The 11,028-nt window shown below is 38.5% G+C and overlaps 1 pseudogene across 1 annotated transcript in view; it reads left to right on the top strand.

Moving 5' to 3' along the window:
* LOC102868519 overlaps positions 1-11,028 on the top strand; it is a 211,929-nt pseudogene that overhangs the window by 49,337 nt on the left and 151,564 nt on the right. The window contains exons 3-5 of the transcript XR_439035.1: positions 2,795-2,988; positions 8,911-9,072; positions 9,572-9,779. The product of XR_439035.1 is annotated as an uncharacterized LOC102868519 (transcript). The remainder of the gene's footprint in view (positions 1-2,794; positions 2,989-8,910; positions 9,073-9,571; positions 9,780-11,028) is intronic.

Here is an 11,028-nt window from a genome sequence, read left to right as displayed (position 1 = left end):
GTTTATGAAAATTAATAAAATATAGAAAAAAATATGCTGTGCTATTTTTTAGGAGAAGGCTTATTTTGTGCTTTCACATTGTTTGAAGCTACCTGCTGCCTTCTTCACATTTGAAATTTTTCTACTATGTGTTAGGCCATTTCTGTTGTATCTTTGTAGGTTGTTGACAATTATTGATCATTAAGATTTTATTTATTAGTTGAAGACTTAAAAGTGCTTTCTTCATGGGGAAGGGAAACTCACTATGCCAGGAGTCCTTTCATGGCCTGTGCAGTGGGAAAGCTCCCCATTCCTAAGGTCCTTCAGCTTCTTTTTTCACTGCATTGCAACCTTGCAGGAGTCTTGCCTTACTGTTGCCTTTCTCTTCTAAAGTTTGAAATTGTCCTTTGTGATGTTGATGAGCACAGTAGCTAGAGACCACCAACTCCCTGGAGAAGATAGTTGTGCTCTACCAGTTATGGGCCGACTTTTATCAGGGCACCTTCTCAGTTCTCTTGTGTAGCTTGGTGGGAAGTCTCTCCAGCCTGCATCTGTCTCTGCTAAAATTTGAGATGGACCTTGATGGTGCTGATGAACAGATAGAAACTACTTTTTCCCAGCATACAGCTGCACTCTCTGGTATTCTTTTTATTAATATCATTACTCTTTAGAGTACTCTAGAAAGGTCTTGACAGCACATTTTCCCAATGCAATATGTCTCTTGATTTCTTGACTGCTAGTAATAAGGAGTTTGATTGTGGACCCAGGCTAGCTGGAATTTTTGACACTTAATTTTTTCCCCATCCATTTTGTTGTTACATATTGATCCAGTTATGAAGACCTTTGTTTTTTTTAAAATGAGATATAGTCTTTATTGAAGCCTGTGGTCCTTGATCTTCTACAGCATTCCTTTCAAGTGCTTCTCACTCTCAGCAAGCATAGTTTTGTCATCTTCATAAAGCAGGTTGATCAATTTTCCCCAGATCCTGAATACTGTATCCTTCTTCATAAGGTCCGACGTCTTCTATTTTTTATTTAGCATATCGATTTAATAGGTATGGAGAAAGAATACAGCCCTGACACACATCTTTCTCCCCCCCCCTTTCTAGATATGATACCATACAGTGTTCCCTTGCTCTGTTTGCACAACAACCTATATATAGCTTTAGGTTTATATGTAACTTTTGTGTGAGCACAATTATATTTTCCCATGATCGTGAGTTGTGGTGGTAAAGACTATTGTATATACAATGAACTGCCAAGAGAACAAATAGGTCTGTCCTGGAGAGGGTGAAACCAAGTTACTGTGTGGAGGCAAGGATTTTGATGCTCTGTCTCACATGGCACATGGCCAGGAGAGATCAGTCCTTCAAGAAGGAAATCATGTGTGGGAGGGTGCGGGAGAAGAAGACCATGGGTGAGATGGATTGACACAGTGACTGCAGTAATGCAGGTAGGTGTGTCAGCAATAGTGAGACTGGCTCAGGGTAGGGTGCATAGGGTCACTATGAGTCACTGGTTACTCAGTAGCACAAAACAACAAATAAGTCTTCTGGAATTCCTATTCTTTTTAATGTTAACCGTAATTTACTGTGATCCACATAGTCAGATAGATTTGCATAGTCATTAAAACCCAGATAGATACTCTTCTGATATTCTCTACTTTCTGCTAAGATCCATCTGACATCAGCAGTGGTGCCCAGCTTTTTCTAAATATTACTTGGAGTTTGCTGTTATCTGTCTATGTAATGCTGAAGCCATTTCCAACTAATCTTCAGCAAAATTTTTCTTGCATGTGATTTTATGATGTTTAATATTGCAACATTCTTCTAGATCATGTTTTTTTGGAATTGGAATAAATGTGCATCTGTTCTCATCAGCTGGCTAGGTAGCTCACTTCTTGATTTTCTGGCACAGAGATGCAGCTAAAGTTACTGCTGCTGCTGTTGTGTCCCATTGAATTAGAATGGACTTATACCTGACCCTCCCATGAGTTTTCAGAGGCAGTCATTACACAGGAGGAGATAGCCCATCTTTCTACAGAGCAGCTGATGAATTTGAACCTCATGCCTTTGAGATTGCAGGACAGCTCTTAACACTAGGCCATGTAGTAGCAGGAAATCAAGACGTGTTGCATTGGTCAGCTCTCCTATGAAGGACTTCTTTAAGGTGCTTGTCAAACAGCATGTCTGTTTAAAGACCAGGGTGCCTGACCTGAGCCATGATATTTTTGATTGTTTATTATGCTTGTGAAACTTGGACATCAAATAAGGAAGATTGAAGCCAAATTGATAGTATTGAATTGTGTAGTTGGTGTATAGTATTGAGAATACATTAATTGCCAGAAAGAAAAAAAAAATCCTTCTTGTAGTAAGCGCATCCATAGTGCTGCTTGGATGAGGTTTTGCCTCACAACTTTTGAGTGGGTTGTCAGGCATTAGCAGTTGGAGAGAGACATGATGCCTGCAAAAGCAGAGGGTCAGCAAAATAGATGTGGATTCTCAACAAGATAGGATGGAATGACACTAACTGTAGCAGTGGACTTGAACATGATGGAGATTGTCATGATGGTGCAGAATTGGAGGAGATATCCATCTATTGTTCTTTATGTTACTATCAACTGTAGGTTAGTCAGTGACACCTAAAAAATACAAAGAAGCAAAAATGTCTTTTGAGACACTTTTAATTTTAATATGACCAATTATATGTTTGCCTTTATTCTAATGAATAGCAGCATCAAAATGAGAGAAAAATGATACATAGGATTTCAGCTTGGGAAAATTTTATTTAAAAAAATTTTTTTTTCTTCTTCTAGATGTTCTTAATAGTCGCTCCTCTTTCAGTCCTCTACAACTGGAGAGATGAATTGGATACTTGGGGATATTTTAAAGTTACTATATTACATGGTAACAAAAAAGAAAATGAACTGATTCGAATAAAGCAGGGTAAATGTGAAATTGCTTTAACAACTTATGAAACACTGTGCTTATGTCTGGATGAACTTAACAGGTAATGAAATAACATGAATGGCTATCTTAATATTTATCAGTGATATTTATCTCTTTATGTTCTGATTTTTTAAAAAAGCACTTCATATTATTCTTCAGCTGAACTCATTATGATAGAGTTGAAACCAGTTCATAACTGACCCTACAGTAGGGAGAAGATTGCTCTTCTTTTTCCCAGTGAGCAGTTGGTGAATTTAAATCTGTCTACTTTTGGGCTCATAGCGCAACTCCTTAACCACTAGGGCACTACAGTTCCCTAGCTGTCTTAATAAGATTTAATTGTGTTTCAAAAATTATTAAAATACAGTAGTTTGTAATAATGAGCTTATTCTCAGAGAAACCCATATAAAATTTTCTTCAGTTCCTTATTTAGTTTTTTAAACCCCATACAGAATACCTGTCAAAACTGTTGGTTAAAAAAAATGAGTTCATTGAGAATACATGTATGATGAGAGTATATAAGAACCTACTTTACTGTAGGTTGGGGAGAATTTTCCCACAGGAGATGTTATGTGAGCTGAATTTTATTTGAAGAATGAATTAGAGTTGAATAACAAGAGAATGTCTTACTTTGAGTTCTGTGGAGAATAGAAGTCAGTGAAATGTATATAATAAATATAGGATAAAAGAGTTGTGCTGCCAACTCAGAAACATAGTTTGAATCCACCAGCTGCTAAATGAAAGAATGATGGGCAATCTCTCTGTGTGCAGTTTGTATAGCTTTTTAAAACTCGCTGGAGAGTCAGTTCCAGTTATTACTTGGTACCAACTTGATAGTACTAAACAACAGTATGTTGTTGTTAGGTGCTGTTGAGTTCAATATGATTTATAGTGACCCTGTGAGTAGTAAACCTGAACCCTGTACCATCTTTACACTCTCTGACACACTAAAGCTCATTGCTAAAGTCACTGTTTCAATCTACCTGGCTGAGGGTCTTTCTCTCCTTTGCTGTCCCTTCACCTTTCTGAATTTGAGGACCCTTTCCAAGGAATAATCTCTCCTAGCAACATGCCCAGAGTATGTAAGATGAAGCTTTACCATCTTTGCCTCCAGGAGCACTCTGTCTGCACCTTTTCCAAGATATATCTGTTTTATTCTTTAGGCAGTCCATGGAGTATTCAGCATTCTTCTCCAAAACCAATGTTCAAAGGCATCAATTTTTTTCTTCTGTCATCCTTATTCTTTGTATAGCTCTCAGATGCCTAGCAAGTGACTGAATAGACCATGGCCTGAATCAGAAACCCCTTAGTACTCAAACTGTCATCACTGCTCCTCAATTTGGAAAGATTCCTTAATAAGGACATTCACAGTACAGTATGTCTCCTGATCTCTTGACTGCTGGTTCCAAGTATATAGATTTTGGAACCATGTAAGTCCAAGCTGTTGATAGTTTCAGTCTTTTCCCTCCCTTCTGTCATAATATTGCCTATCAGTGGCAGGATTTTTGCTTTCTTGATGTTGAGAGGCAATCAGATTGAAAGTTGTGATGTTTAATCTTCTACCACCAGTGCTTCCTCTGATCCTGATGCCACATTCTTCAGTATTCAGCTTCATGAATTATTTGCTTAATGTGCCTTTGAGTCGCTTGTGACTCATAGCAACCTTGTTACGATAGCCTTTAAACCAGCTCTATCTGTTGCTACCTGTACTGTTTCTCACACACCTACTCTCATTACCCCAGTCACTGAATCGATCTATCTCATCGACAGTCTTCCTCTCTTTCTGAGATGCACACCCTTTGTATTTTTAAATAATGCAGTGTTCCTGTGTTTCTCTCAGAGAACAACTTTTTGGTCTAAGTATAGATGATATGAGCACAATCAAGTGTTATTAAATTCCCATTCTTGTCAATGTTTGCCATAGTTTGTTTTGATCCACACAGTCACGGGTCCATAAAGCACAGGTAAAAATTCTTCTCATATTGTTTATTTTTAGCCAGAATCCATCTGACAGCAGCAATTGAGGTCACTAGTGACATGATCTCTTCCAATCCCAGCTTGAATTTTGGAAATTCCTTGTCATTGTTCTGTTCCAGCTATTTTTGGATGATCTTCAGTAGTATTTTGCTTATATGTGATATTAATGGTATCTTTGCCATTTTGGATGACCTTGTTTCTTTTTCTTGCCTTACTTCTTTGGGTAGGATTTTCAATACAATATTGAACAGAAATGGTGATAAAGGATATCTTGCAAATGGAATGCATTCTTCAGTCTCTCTATTGAGAAAAAGTTTAATTGTTGATTTAGTATATGCTTTTAATTATGCTGAGGAGTTTCTCTTTTAGTATGGTTGAGCTTTCTTAATCAGGTAAGGACCATGTGGCTTTTTGGAAATTCATGTGGATTTAGAGGGTTGAGAGTTGTTTTCTTTGTGCTGGCTGGAGACTGGCTCTGGAGCAATAGGTTTGCTGGAAGCCTTTTTTTTTGCCAATGAGAGCCCAGGGTGCAGGCCATGGTGTCTTTGAAAATCACTTTTGGTCTTTGGAAACTCATGTGGCCTTAGAGGGGAGAGTGTTGGTTTGTTGTTTTGGGTTTTTTTTCCCCCTGTGTGCTGGTGGGGCACTGGCTCTGAAGAATTTGGTGGGCTGGAAGGGGTTTTTTTGAGAGCCCAGGGTGCAGGCCATGGGGTCTTTGAAAATTCATTTGGGCCTGAGGGCCACAGACCCTCAGGCCTCGTTTTAATTGTCTTTGAAATGAACATTCTCGTAAGAGGTAGAGCACTGTTATGTCCTTTCTCTGTATTGAGGTAACTTTGGATTTTATGATAGCGAATGGTGTGCTATAATGTCATAATGGTTACACATGGTTGACAATGTTTGGCAGAGCTCATTGGTAAAACAGGCTTGAAAGCAGGAGTGGCATCCACTTCCTAAACATGGCTGTGGAAACTCTATGACTTAGAAGAAGGACAGTAGTTCTTTTGGTTATAGGGTTGGTACTAGGTGACACTTAACAAGATATAATGCTAAAGCCCTTGCCTCCATTTTGGAGTTGGATGAAGTGACTGGAGTCTGTAAGATGGTGCTCCTGTTTTGGTTGAGAATCTGTGTGGATTGTTTTATTTTTATTTTAAGCCTCTTGTTTAGAGTCAACAAGACCTTCTAGGGGGCCCTTATATTTAAAAGTTGGGCCTAAAGGATCATATTTTAATCCCTTGTTAACCATATTGTGGAGGAACATTTTTCTAAGTCATACAACACTCTGGCCAAGTTGGTATGACGAGGAAATCTGAGTTTGCTGTGACACTGAATCTTGTACCATTTGGGTTTCAAATTCCATAATGGAACAACTGGACCATAGGTGTGCCAAACACCATAATAACTACCCATTGTGGACAGTGTTTGGTGAAGTTCCCAAATTGATTTCAAGATTGATTCAAGTTTGGAAGCAGGAGATTCATCCACTTCCTAAACCACATGCCTAAGGAAACTCTATGAACTTGGAGAATTGAAGATAGTTATAGAAAGGCTTCAGGCCGTTTGTGTTCATATATCTATATTATCTCCCTTGTATTTAAAAGTTGATTGGGCCCAAGGGTCTAGTGTTATTTTATTTTGAAGGAACATTATTCTAGGTTGTACAGCACTCCTTTCAATTTGCTGCACTGAGGTATTCTGGGTTTGCTGTGATGCTGAACCTTGTGCCATTGGGAGTCACATGTCATAATGGCTGCCTGTAGTGAACAGTGTTTGGTGGAGCTCCCAGTTTAAGACAGGTTTGGAAGCAAGAGTGGCATCCACTTCTAAACCACATACCTCTGAAAACATATATGAACTTGGAGAAACAACGATAATTATAGAAAGGCTTTAGGCCTTTTGTTCACAGTGTCGCTATGAGTTGTGCTGTACTCAGTGGAATAAAGAACAACAACAACAAGTACACAGTCGGCACTCTTGACACCATCAGTCAGGAAATCAGAAGAGGAATTGCATGAGGAAAATCTGCAGGGACCTCTCCAGAGTGCTGAAGAGAAAGGATGTCAGTCTAAGGTTTCCAGGCCACAGTCTTTGTAATTGCTTGCTGTGCATCAGAGAGCTGGACACTGACTAAGGATGACAGAAGAATTGATGCCTTTGAGTTGTGCTGGAGAAGAGTATTTGAACATGCCATATTCTGGCAAGAGAACTGACAGGGCTGTTCTAGAGAAGGTGAAATGATGCTATTCCTAGGGGACAAGGATTTTGAGCCTCTGTCTCAAATACTTTGGCTGTATAGCCAAGACGAATCAGTCTTTGGAGAAGGATATCATGCTTGGAAGGACTGAAAGACAGCACAGAAGAGGAAGACTTCAGATTAGATGGATTGACACTGCTATTATGAGGGTAGGTGTGTCAGAGATGAGTGAGTTGGCTCAGGAAAGAGGAGGGTTCAGAGCTGTTGTCATACGGTTACTGTGAGTCATTGTCTAAGTGGCACCTAACGACAACAACAACAATAATATCTGAGTTTTTATTTATGTATGGTGTGAAGTATGGATGTACATTGACCTTTTTTTTTTTTTTTAAATAGGACTTGTGTTTTTATTTCACTGGGTCTTTTGGCCTTTAGACATCTCTCTGTCTTTGGTTCTAGCTGTGTTTTTGACTGATTTTCTGTTTTCCTGGCTCCATGACTGTTCAGACTTTTCACTGAACCCTTGGTCCCTTTTGGTGCATTGAACACTCTACCACTACCATTGAGTGGTCTCACGTGTGACTGACATGTGACTCTGCATTGTGTTTCTGAAGCTGAACATGCTTAGGGGAAGAGTCTGTCTTTATCCCAAGGAAGAGCTGGTGGAGTTAAACTTCCAGCCTTTCAGTGTCCCTTTCTATTAGGGCACTGAATAGGTCGAACCTTTTTGGTGGGCAGAGCTATGTAATAAAACGTAATGGTTTTAAGTGTTAATTTTATATTGATTTTTAAAATTCAAATTCAGATTGCGTATTTTGCTACTTTATTATTATATTTATTTCTTTGGTTTGCCATTTTGAAAAAAAGAGCCTTTTCATTCTAATGTGACTGAAATAAATTTTTTTCCTTCAGTCATTTATTCTTTGTACCCCTTTCTCCCTGATCTTCGAACTAATGAGGTTAATAATCCAATGAAATCAGAGGAAAAAGGAAGTAAGTGTTTAGGACTGTGGTGGTGTGGTTGTTGTTTGGTATTGTCAGGTCAAATATGACTCCTAGTGACCTTGTGAACAACTAACCTGAGCCCTTTTCTTTCCTGTACAATCCTCATCATCTCTGATACACTCAAGCCCATTGCTCAAATCACTGTGCCAATCCATCTTGTTGAGAGTCGTCTTCTCCTTTGCTGACCTTTAATCTTTCTAAACATGATGTCCCTTTCTAAAGAATAGCATCACCTAGCTACAATGTCCAAAGTATGAAAGACATCTTTGCCATCTTTCCTTCCAAGAAGCACTCTGGCTACCCTTTTTCCAAGACATATGTTTGTTCTTTTGGAAATCTATGGAATATGCAGTACTTTTCTTCAGCACCACCACTCAAAGGCATCAGTTCTTCTGTCATCCTTATTCATTGTCCAGCTCTCTGGTGATTGAGAAGATCATGGCCTGAATCAAGTGCACCTTAATTTTCAAACTGACTTCATTGCTCTTCAGCATTTTGGAGAGGACCCTGACAAGCAGACTAGACCAATATAATAAATCTCCTGATTTCTTGAACACTGGTTCCGAGGGTGTTGATTATTGATCCAAGCAAGATTATTGACAGCTTCATATCTTTCTCTCCTTCTGTTGTAATATTTATTATTGGTCCTGTGGTGAGGACCTTTGTTTTCTTGATGTTGAGATGTAATCCATATTGAAGGTTGTGATACATGCCTTGGTTGAGAAAGCTAATTTCTACATATTATATGGCTAGGATAGCGATATTTACTCAACTCTTCTCCTACTTTTGCCTCTCACTTTGTAGTTTGGAATGGTCAGCCATCATTGTAGATGAAGCTCACAAAATAAAGAATCCAAAGACTAGAGTAACAAAAGTTATGAAAGCTTTAAAGTGTAATGTCCGCATTGGACTCACTGGAACCATTCTTCAAAACAACATGAAAGAACTATGGTGTGTTATGGACTGGTAAGTAAAAACACCATCTTTTTTGAAAAATTACTTACTACTTTTCTAGTTTCATTTTACCTTGTTTGTTCATCACTGATATGTGAATATACTAATTATTTGTTCCCTTACATGTTTAATACCAAAATGACACCCCAAGGAGATAGTCCTACAAAAGCATGACCATCTCTGCATGTGGCATCTTCTTAATATTTTGTATTTATAATACAAGTTATGGTCACTTAAGCAATATAGGGTTATTCTCCAGCTAACAACTCTTTTATTGATTTTTTTGTATTAATATTACAATTTAAAATCTATATTTCTTTTCATCTCTCAAGGATAATTTACCAAATCCATCATTCTATAGACCAAAGTTGTCATATACATTCTTGACTTTTGTAATTACTGTCATCCATAAGCAGTGGTATATTTTTCAAAAACAAAAATTAATCGGTGTTTTTTTTTTCTTTTCAGAAACTTAGTAGGACCATAACATTCTATTATTTCCTTTGTAAAGGGCTGTACCGGGACTTCTGGGCAGCAGGATTCACTTCAAGAAGCATTTTTCTGACCCAGTAGAACATGGTCAGAGACACACAGCTACAAAAAGAGAACTAGCTACAGGCCGAAAGATCATGCACAGATTGGCAAAAAAGATATCTGGCTGGTTTCTCAGGCGTACGAAGACTCTCATCAAGGATCAGTTGCCTAAGAAAGAAGACAGGGTGAGAATTGCTTTTGTGTCTATTATAAAATTCTTGTCATGCCTCCCTAAATTTTTCTTTTTAAGAGGAAAATGACTCTCCTGGTATTTTCTTCTACCCTCCTGCCCACCGTGTGTGCGTGCGTTTTTATATATAACATGTTACATATAGAATATCGGAAGATACTGAGCTAGGTGTTTTCCTTGCTAAGTTTACTAACTTGTTAACTAACAAGTTTGTTGTTTATATACATTATATTTTTCTTAGAGAAATTTTTTAGACACTTCATCCTCAAAGAAGGAGGAATTTAAGCTGGATTCAGAAGAGACCATGCTGTATCATTTCTGATGGTAAATGGTTCTTTTTTGAAAGCAGAGAATACCAGAAAGATGCTTACTTCTGTTTTATTGACAAGAAGAAGGCATTTTACTCCGATTATAATGAATTGTGACTAACAAACACTGAGTAGAATAGGAATCCCAAAACATTTTAATTGTGGTCATGCAAAACCTATACCAAGATCAAGAAGCAGTCTTTTGAACAATTCTAGGGGATACTGCTACTGTTGTTGTTATGTGCTGTCAAGTCACCTGTACCCCTATGTACAACAGCCCTAAACCCAGCTCTGTTCTGTGCCAATCCTCTGACACACCTATGATCCTTTACCCCTGTCACTGAATCAGTTCATTTTCTAGAGGGTATTCCTCTCCTGCGTTGTCCCTCCACCCTCCCAAGCGTTATGTCCCTCTCTAAGAACTGGTCCCTTCTTGTAATATGTACATAGTATGGACAACAAAGCAAAATACTAAAATGAAATGTGCAGAGAGCTGGAGTCAGAAAATCAAAAGGACCTGACTCACTCAGCGTTTCTTAAGCTGAAGGAGTTGAAAAACAAATTCAAGCCACGGGTGGCAATACTTAAAGATAGTTTGGGTAGAATGTTGAATGATTCAGGAAGTATAAAAAGAAGATGGAAGGAGTACTCAGAGTCGCTGTATCAGAAGCAATTGACTGACACAGAGGAATTTCATGAAATAACATATGAGCAAGAACCTATGGTGATGAAGGAGGAAGTTCAAGTTGCTCTGAAGGAATTGGCAAAAAACAAGGCTCCACAGGAGTTGACAGCATACCAATTGAATAAATCAACAAACAGGCGCTCCCCTGGATGTGCTCACTAAGTTGTGCCAGGAAATCTGGAGGACAGCCAGCTGGCCAATTGACTGGAAGAGATCAATATTTGTTAACCATTCCAAAGAAAGGTGACCCA

This window comes from Elephantulus edwardii, unplaced genomic scaffold (assembly GCF_000299155.1).
Source record: "Elephantulus edwardii isolate Elephantulus edwardi_28Jun2011 unplaced genomic scaffold, EleEdw1.0 scaffold00379, whole genome shotgun sequence".
NCBI classification, from domain to species: domain Eukaryota; kingdom Metazoa; phylum Chordata; class Mammalia; order Macroscelidea; family Macroscelididae; genus Elephantulus; species Elephantulus edwardii.
The sequence above is the reverse complement of the archived record's forward strand: the minus strand, read 5'-3'. Positions and strand labels throughout refer to the sequence as shown.